The following is a 10,216-nucleotide window of genomic DNA, read 5'->3' as shown; positions in this document are numbered from 1 at the left end:
CAATCAAGTAAATCTATACTCATCTGTTCTTTATGTTAGGATTGATGGCTATTTCCAAGCTTTTGTGATCAGCTATGTAAGAAAAAAAAAAATATAATGTTATTACAATCAACAAAAAATTGAAAATCGTAGTCTCATTAAATTAATTCCTGAATGTCTGTTTATAGTTAATATATTGTGCCTTTTTTCAATTACAGAGAAAATCATACATGCATTTTCAAGAGAATACAGACGTATTGCTCCGGGTGTAGTACAGCCCAAGCTACACATGTTAGAACATCATGCAATCCCTTTCATGAGGAAGTGGAAGGTGGGGATAGGCCTGTTGGCAGAGCAAGGCGGTGAATTGATACACTCGGAGTTTAATCATCGCAAACGAGCTGTATATGGACTGCGATCAAACCTAGACCAACTCATGTCAATCATGAAATCACATTTAACATTTACGTCTCCGAAAATACAAAATGAGATTACACAACCAAAGAAATACAAACAAACAGAAGAATGATTTATTTCACATCACGGCCCTCTCGCCAGGAGATTGGCAGAATTTTGAAAATGTTTTTTTCCTGCAAAATTTAAAGTGTGGTGCAAAAAATTCTAAAAAGTGAATACAAAGCATTTCTATTTTTGGCACATAATATTAATGATATGTCAATTTTGATTGCCCTTGCCTTTCCATCAACAATTTTTATAGGTGGCAGTCAAATCATTATATTCGCCAAAGCGTGGAGGTCCCACCACACTTAAGTATTGCTAAGATGGGCCGCGAGACCCTGATATCAATTTTAAAAACATTAATTTCCTTGATATATAGGTTATGAAAAGTACAAGTTGTATGAAACAGTGAAATAAACAACTTACCTATGGGTATGGTGAGAACGTACGTTTCTTTTTAGAGTTCCAAGCACTTGGGGCTGCTATTTAAAAAAGAAGGATTAAATTATAATTGTTAATATTCTGTATAAAAAATGATTTTTTTTTTTAAACATAACCAAACAATAAATTACATTTAAGCAGCAAAACATGATTGGTTAAAAATTATAATTTAAATATTAGTGCCAGTGTTTGTGTTTTAAACAAATTTAAATACAGGTAGTAAAATGTTCAGAAATCAGCCCTGATTGAACTGATGAACATGTCTAATAACTAAAATAATTGTAGGTCACCAGATTGCTGAAAAAAAACAAAAACATTTTATTGATGTGGTGATTAAATTAGAACAAATTTTTGGGGTAACACCGTAAACTAGCTTAACAAAAAGCAGAAAAAAGATTGACATTTTGGTCAAATTACATCAACTGGCATTTGTTTAATATTTTGTTTAATATTTATAATCGTTTATTATATAAAAAGTATTAATGACAATGAGCGATGTAATAGTATATTCAGGCCCTGGGGGTTCGACCAAACCCCCTTTTTCAGCGAACCCCACTTTGACAAGAGAACCCTCCTTGGAAAGAGAACCTATTATGACTTAAGCATTTAAAATTTATGCATTTTACAATAAATATTAATGTTTAAATTTACTTAATTTCAGTGTTTTTTTCATTTTAAACTGCAAGAAATATTAACATATGCCATATATATGCTTTAAAAGTGCAAAAAAGCTCCGACTTCTGGGGTTTCGCCTCTGCGATCCCACTTCCGAACCCCCCTCCCTTGGCTAAGTCTGGCTACGGGCCTGATATTTCAGTTATAAGAGACAGCATCTGTAATATGCACATTTGTACAATGTTTAAAAAAAATGTATACCTACTGAAGTATAATAATAATATTACTTCTTCGTTTATTATAAAGTACTATGAGCTTGCACCTACAACTTTTTCTACATTCACACAAACTACCCCTATTTTCAATGGTACAATTCGCACGCTTCAAGGACCAGCCATTGAATTCGCTCCGATGAGATAAGGGGATTATCAAACCCTACGCAAAGGCAAATTGGACCAACTGGGAGGTCAAACTTATCCTAATGTACCTCTAGCCAGTTCAGGCCTAGGCCCTAGGCTAGGCCAATCATGGCTAGGTCATACTAAATAGTACTACTGCAAAGATTTCTTGATTGCACAGAGCCTAGGATAGGCATAGGCCTACAGTATCTCAAAAATCAGCTCAAATTTCGCTAGAAAATAGGTGCGCGGAATCGTTAATTGCTGCATAATTTAAAGCAATTGCATCATTTTAGGCTCATTGGTTAGGCCTACAGGCCTATACTATATTATTATATTAATTATATTATTAAACCGAAGCTGGGTCTAGGTTTGGTCAAAAGCATTATTTTTGGCAAAATCTACGCGAAACATATTTTTCGAAATGCGCCGACGGGTTTCTTGTAGGCCTAGGCTCTATGCCACATTTTTGCGCGCCGGACATATGCAATTCACCGCGCAGGCCACTACTACTACGGTACTACAACAGTCTGGCATAGGGCCCTAGGCCTAGGCCATGCCTCTTCCTACACAGAATCTAGCCCTAAATTAGAGCAAAATAATTGGACGTGAATATTCAGAAGGATACTATGTTATTGTGTACATACCTTCAAACACAATCCAATAAAAAAAACCAAAAAAAAAATCAATTAAAATCTTCATTTTTGTTCAACATCGAGACCACGGCGGTTTTCATACGCACTATATTGGGACAATAAGTGTTTTCAACGCACTGCAAGCCTCGAACGAACACACTCATGTCGCGATTGGGATCGTGCGAGCCTAGGAACTGCATTTTTTGGTACATAGTAGAATTGTGCTAAAAATAAAATATGAGTATAATATCCCCCCCATTCATGTTCTGTTTGTCTAATTATTATATCAGCTACTAAACAAAATTTTTGCAATGCATGAATTTATATAAAAATCAGGAATTTTAACAAGAAAACTAAGGCCGGTCTACAGTAAAAATGGAGTAGTACTAAAGTGCGAGGCAGCGAGGCATGCGAGGCAGCGAGGCAAAACGACGATATATGCGAGGCATCGTTTTGACATTGCCAAAAGTGAGAGGCATAACAACGATTCATGCGAGGCATCGTTTTACATCGAAATATGTGCAGAAAACAACGAAAATCCAATGTAAAAGTAATATTACGTACTATTTAATCTGTCTCTTATACACATCTAGATGTGTATAAGAGACAGGAATAATTACGTTCGCTCTGTCTAGGCCTAGGCTATATAGTCAGTAAAGTCGCTGATCACAGGGGCGGATCCACGATCTGCTGCATTATTACAATACAATACAGCTATTCATGCCTAGTGCATCCCTCGTAGCGCAAATCAATAGGCCTACTACTATTATTGCACAACAAATTATGATATTTGGTTTTTTAGCATCCACTATTCTTGTACATAAATCTTCAATTTCCAACGTACGCTTATAATAGCAACTCGGACGTCGTTACCGGTGGTCTTTACAAACACCGAACGTCGAACTTAGGTCATGCTTATGCATATTCATATTTAACAGCTCACTAAACTGACCTTACATAGCGCCCTCTATAATTTCGAAGTATAATAATAATAATAATAATAATAATAATAATAATAATAATAATAAATACTTTTGGACATTTTAAAATTACTAGATAAATGTTTTTATAAAACTTTGGGTCGGAATAATCCTAAAAATATGTCTATAGCGAATAGACTATGCATAGCGTAGGCCTATTTCACGTGAGAGCATACCGCGTATACTTAAAATTTAAATACCCTCCGGGCCAAACATTGTTTACTTTCACCTAAGCCCAGGCGGGAGCCTACCCTCCCGTAGCGTAGGCTATTTTTAGGGAGCCTAGACCTAGTTTTGCCTATGGAAGACTGCTAGAAACATTTGAATTATATTTTAAAAACATATTAGTTATCATTTCTGTGTTATTTATTACGCCATAAACGTCTAAAAGGTAGACATGCTAAGCCTGCCTAGGGTAAACACGTGTATTTTAAAGGCCAAACACGGTCATTTTTAAACTTAAATTTTTACCGGAACAGTTGTCAGAGAGATTTTTTAGAGGATAATGCAGAAGTCAAATAGTAATAACATGGAGCAAGTTGCAATGTTTCAAAAATTTGCAACAATTATGTATAGCCATGTAAACTTTACATGCCAGATTTTCTTAAGTTTTGGGTGAAAACATGGAATAAATTCAAGTACTCACACGTAAAATCAGGAGCCATGACATCGTACCTATGTTATAATACTACGAAACTTCTTAGGCTAAGGCTAAGACTTAACTTCTTAGGCTAAGGCTAAGACTTAACTTCTTAGGCTAAGGCTGTTTGATATTTTTCTCTTGTAATCATTTTAATGAAGATATTGAGTACAACCTAGGACAACTACACCCCATTACATTTGTCGGCGGTGTGTTACATGTGGTTTTTATAAGATTTGCGGGTGTTTTCACCTGGTTTCATGACGAGCCTATTCGGTGTTTGTTTCATTTACATGGTTCAGTGATTATGAACTAAACATGAGCAGTGCATTCGGTTGACTGTACAGTATTTGCATAACAAAGGCGCGGTACATTCAATGGATGCCGGGATAAAGGAGTTGTCGATTCCAATCTCTGTATTGTGTCTCAAAGCCAGAAACTTCCGCTCTACTGAACACCAGTGGCGGGTCTAGAATATAATTTATGGGGAAGGCTAAGATGTCCGACTGGGGGGGGGGGGGGGGGGGGGGGGGGGGGGGGGGGGGGGGGGGGGGGGGGTTGGAGTTGGCGGGCCAAGTACTTAAGGGTGTAACTATAACGCGCAGCGTTATCTAAGGGCCGGAGGCCAGATGAAGGGGTGGGTATTGGAGGAGGAGTTCCCTCCTCCAAAACGAGATTTTTTTTTTAATTGGGACTTCTAGATGGCCGGAAAAGGCTGGGATGGGAAAGCTAGGCCTATTTTTTTTTTCTTTTTTTGGTCCGACTGCCCGACGAGCTTGGCCGATGGGGGTGGGGGGCTTGCCCAGACGGATGGGGGGAGGCTTAAGCCCCTGTCTCCCCTCTGGCGCCGCCACTGCTGAACACAGACAACGAGCAGAACTGAAATAGCTTTTGAAACTAAAATCACACACACACGGTCTCTAAGGCCTTAAAATTCATCAGTGATAAACCACTCTATCACTGATCACTACCTATATACAATATAATAGTATGGACTTGTACTTGTTATATACATTCTAATTAATAATTTCTACCCTATAAATTTAAATGCTGATTTATCTTACCAGGAATACACAGAGGCACAATCTGTAGCTGTTTTGTAGTTCTTTGTACTATCAATAATGTGGCAGTGACTAGGAATACGAAACCCAATGTGACCAGCGATGCGAATCAAATTATGCCAAGGTCAATGGGAAATTATATGACAATTATTTTGGCTTATATAATGACTTATGCTAAAGCCTCAATGGGCTTAGCAATAAAAATGAATATCAGAAGAAAACCTTTAAGGAAATGCAGGTTAAAAGGGCGAGTTTTTAAGCTGCATTAAAATATACAGTATAATGAAAGTTGCCTGTCGGATTGTAATAGGCAAAGCATTCCAAAGAAAGACAGAAGCCCTGTTATATACTGATGGTATTATGGTACTACTTTATAGAGAGTAGTAATACGCACTTGCCGCGACATGCTCGCTGTTATAGGATACGATCTATGTAAATTGCTTGCGCCCTCACTTATTCAATGTCACTATGACTATGGGGGCTGTACGTGGTTCTCTTCGCTTTCTAAAAAACTTAAATATAAATTCCAAACATCCCAAAATAAGGTTATAAGATGTGTTTAGGGACTACATCCACGAACGCATGTTGGTTATAATGAATTTTAAAAATTAAATTGGCTACCTGTTTCTACTAGAGTTGCTGAACGAAAATGTATTCAAATTTTTAAAATTATTAATGGCATTTCTCCTGTATATTTAAAATACTGGCATTGAATTTACTAACCAATTTCATAACTATAATACTAGATTTTTGACTTCTAGAATGACAATTTATAAACAAAAATGTGGTACACATAGTAGATTCTCATTCATCGATACCGCAATCGATGAATGGAATAAATTACCTTATAATGTTCAAAATTCACAATCCATATACATTTTTAAAAAACTCATAAAAAGCCATTATTTATTTGAACTTTATTATACATAGCTTTATTTATATGATGTCTTTTTTTGATTATTGAATTTGACTTTGTTGTTTTGATTATGTATTATTCTGTAATTTAAGTATTCTCATTTAGGGACCACAGTGGAAATAAGTTGCTTTTTTGTACTTTTCTGTGTTTTTATCCTTGAATGTATTTTACTTATAATTACTTCAGAATGAATAAATAAAAAAATAAATAAAAATAGTAACCTGGCAACCTCCTTAGTTGTTTAGCTACTGCGCAGACAGTACGATGAATATTAAAACATATATTGTTTACCACATATGCGTAGTATATTTGTATTCATTCATGCTATACGAGAGTGAATAACCACAAACATGGTGTCAGAAGTGAAAGTATAAACAACAAAGAAATACAAAGAAGACATGGCCAATCATACAGCCATATTAGACAAACTTCAAGAACATTTCTCTCCATGCAGAAATGTACTATATGACCGATACTTGTTTCATGATGCCAAACAAGAAGAAAGGGAGACAATAGAACAGTATGTTATTAGGTTGCGGCAACTGGCTGAAAAATGCAAATATGGTGAAGTTGAAAGTGAAATGATAAAAGATAGGCTTGTTCTCGGAGCCAAAGATAAAGATGCAAGAACACGATTATTTCGAGAAAAAGAATGTGATCTTAAAAAGGCAATAGAGACTTTAAGAATAAGTGAAACTACAACTCAGCAAATACGAAAAATAAGTGGAGACCAAGAGGTATATACACTAAAGCAAAAGTCAAAGTACAAAGGTCAACGTACAGGAGCAAGAAAATGGGAATCTAAATCAGCAGCCATCAGTCTTCAGTGCAAATACTGTGGTAGGAAGCATCCAAAGGGCCATAATTAATGCCCAGCCTATGGAAAAACCTGTTCCTTATGTTCCAAAAGAAATCACTTTGCATCACAATGCATGCAAAAGAAGAAGAAGGTACATGCATTACAAGATAAGGATAGCGATTCATCCGACTATGAAGATTTACATTTGGTTGAAATACACACACTGGGTCAAGAACCATGCAAGTTATTTGCTACAATGATGTTAGGAAAGAAACGTGAAGCAGTAAAATTTTAACTGGACTCAGGTGCAAGTTGTAATGTCATCAACCAACAAAATTTGCCAGAGGAAAGCATAATCATGAAAACATCTAAAGTGTTGACAATGTACAACAACACAAGTCTTAAACCTGTTGGACAATGCAAAGTCAAAATGGTCAATTCAAAGAATGGAAAGAAATACAAAGCTGATTTTGTAGTTGTGAATGAGAAAGTTAGTGGACCTCTGTTGGGTTGTAGAGCAATACAACAAATGAACTTGCTATCCATAAAACCTGAAAATGTTATGGAAGTGACAGAGCAGATAGTTGAAAACAGAGGTATATCAGCACTTAACAGTGTAGTGGTGATCGACAAGCCAAATAAGACAAAAATATGTTTAGATCCACGAGATCTAAAAGCTGAAATTCAACGCAGACATTATCCAATGACAACAATTGACGAGATATTACCAGATCTCCACCAGGCCAAGGTATTCAGCGTCTTAGATGCAAAAGATGGATTCTGGCATGTTGAACTGACTGAGCAAAGCTCTTATCTCACAACATTTAGTACTCCTTATGGTACATACAGATACAAACGTATGCCATTTGGAATAGCAAGTGCTCCAGAAGAGTATCAGCGAAGACAAGAAGCAGCACTTGAAAATTTATCTGGAGTAAAGACAGTTGTTGATGACATCCTAGTATACGGGAAAGGCGACACAGTAGAAGATGCAATACGAGACCACAATAATAATCTCAGGGCTGTCCTAAAAAGATGCCAAGTGAAAGGACTTAAATTAAGGGAGCCTCACAAAATAAAGCAACGCGTATACGAGTGGACCACGCAATGCGATTAAAGGTAGTTTAATCGCATAGTTGGCCACGCGTTGGGATTATCTTTCTGGGCTACTCCACTTCGTAGTGGGGAATTGATAATAGCCTTAGTGTAAAAACCCAATTAACACAAACAAAAACGTCTCGTATGAAAATAAACCCTATTGGAAGTAACGCAAGCTCACGTTATATTTCTGAGAATTACATTATTAATTTATCGAGACTATCGTCACCGTTACGATCAAAACCAACAGACAGGGGCGGATCCAGAAATGTCCAATCTGTCTCTTATACACATCTAGATGTGTATAAGAGACAGACACTGTCGTAGGGGGTCTGGGGCATGCCCCCGCGAAATTTTTGTGTTCTAGACGCCCGAACATAACATTTGAGGCATTCTGGGCTATCATTTTTTTCTTTTTCTCTCTTTTTTTTCTTTTTTTTTTCTTTTTTTTACCTCCCAAAAGGGGGGCCGGGCCGGGCCGCCCCCCCCCTAAATCCTCCCCTGACAGACATCAGAAATATAAAACTAGGAGAGGCCTAGGACATAGATATTATACATCCATGGATAGGCTTAGGCTTTGGCTTACTCAGAAAAATTACGGAGTAAAATTAAAAATCGAAAACAGGCAATTTTATGAATTTTTGTTAGGCCTAATTATATCTTTTTACAGTTATTCTTTAAAATTATCATTTCTTATATCGTTTTATTAAATAAAACTGTCAAGGACGACAGACAGATATCGGTCTACAGTAGGCCTACATTCCATCATGAACGTAGAAAAATATTGAACTTCATATTAGTACCTTTATCTGACATAAATGTGAGCAGTTGTCCTAGGCCTATATGTTATCTATTTTAATATTGATTAATCTGCAACTTTGGTGGAACAGTATATCCATTGTATGTGACGAGAAACGTTTCAAAAAAGCAAAAACAATTTTCTCCAGCTAGCATTTACATGCACTGCTCTCACCCCTTTCTACCGATGAAACACATGTTTTGATACGGCACAAACCTAGACTCTATTCTATTTCAATGTTGATTAATTTCGAAGAATATATTTATTATATATGATTATCAGGCTCTTTAAAAAAGGTATTGTATTGTATACTGTAAAATATTTTTTTTCTCCGTGTTTTCTCTAGATTGCTGTTCAATGTATTGCTTTCACCCCTTTTCAAACAGCGAAGCACATGTTTTGCTGCGTCGTTGATTAACCATGGACCATTCCATATGGGTTATTAATTTTATAATAATTTTTTTTAAATAATTAAATTTAAAATGTATTATCATTAAATCGTTTTTAAACGCTTGAATGTACCAAATGACTATGTTTTTTTACTACACGGATTTTAATTTCATTTATAAAACGCACTGGTAATGTATAAAAGTAGTTTTCAATTGTTGATACGCCACGGCGTATCAAGTGAACTTGGAACGTCTTCCTTGCAGTGTACTGCATCGCCGGCTGGAAGTGTAGGGCCTGTGGTTTTGACTCTATGTTCTATCAGTTCTATTTTCTCTATGATCAAAGTAAAATTTGCTTGACTCTGGTCCTGTACTCATTGGCCTATGGGATATTTACTGAATTAACATATCATTATTTCATTCTTTAAATTGCTTTTTCTATCCACTGATTTATTGTCTATAATTTGTTCCGATATAATAGTTGGGATTAACCTTGCATTTAAAATATATTATGGTAGGCCTATATAAAAAAAAAAAGTGTACATTAGGTCTACTATTTGTAGTCTTATTCTTAATAAAGTACAGTGACCGCCAATAAATACTCAACATATACGATGAATATCAGAATTTAGTGCAGTAGGCGAAGCAAGGGTGGCATTATTTTTTCCCCATTTATTTTCATTCATTCTCTGTAGGTCATTTTGAAAACAGACATTGGGCCTGGGTGTAGAGGAATGGCGTTTTCGGATACGGTAGCCATTTTTGGCCTAAATTATTGTTGTTCAGCTTCCAAAATGAAAAAAAAACAAAAAACAAAAACAAAAACAAAAACAAAAAAAAACCCACTAAATAAAAGTATTGTGTTTAGATCAGATTATCATACAAGCATATACAAGCGACTGTTGTACACACACACAGTAGATCTTGATCACTAATTAGGCCTATGTTCATGTAATAAACTGTTTACGCTAATTAACTTTAATTTATGTTCTACTGAATGAGCTATT

At 36.0% G+C, this 10,216-nt stretch overlaps 1 protein-coding gene across 1 annotated transcript in view; it reads right to left on the bottom strand.

Moving 5' to 3' along the window:
* Positions 1–5,315, bottom strand: part of LOC117123666 (NXPE family member 1-like) — a 24,735-nt gene extending 19,420 nt beyond the window's left edge. Inside the window, exon 1 of the mRNA XM_033269665.1 lies at positions 5,212–5,315. The gene's annotated coding sequence lies outside the window, so the exon portion shown is untranslated. The remainder of the gene's footprint in view (positions 1–5,211) is intronic.
* Positions 5,316–10,216: the final 4,901 nt, after the last annotated feature.

Source organism: Anneissia japonica, unplaced genomic scaffold (genome assembly GCF_011630105.1).
Source record: "Anneissia japonica isolate Jap-2015-1 unplaced genomic scaffold, ASM1163010v1 scaffold287714_len2871179_cov188, whole genome shotgun sequence".
NCBI classification, from domain to species: domain Eukaryota; kingdom Metazoa; phylum Echinodermata; class Crinoidea; order Comatulida; family Comatulidae; genus Anneissia; species Anneissia japonica.
This window is presented reverse-complemented; position numbering and strand designations above follow the sequence as displayed.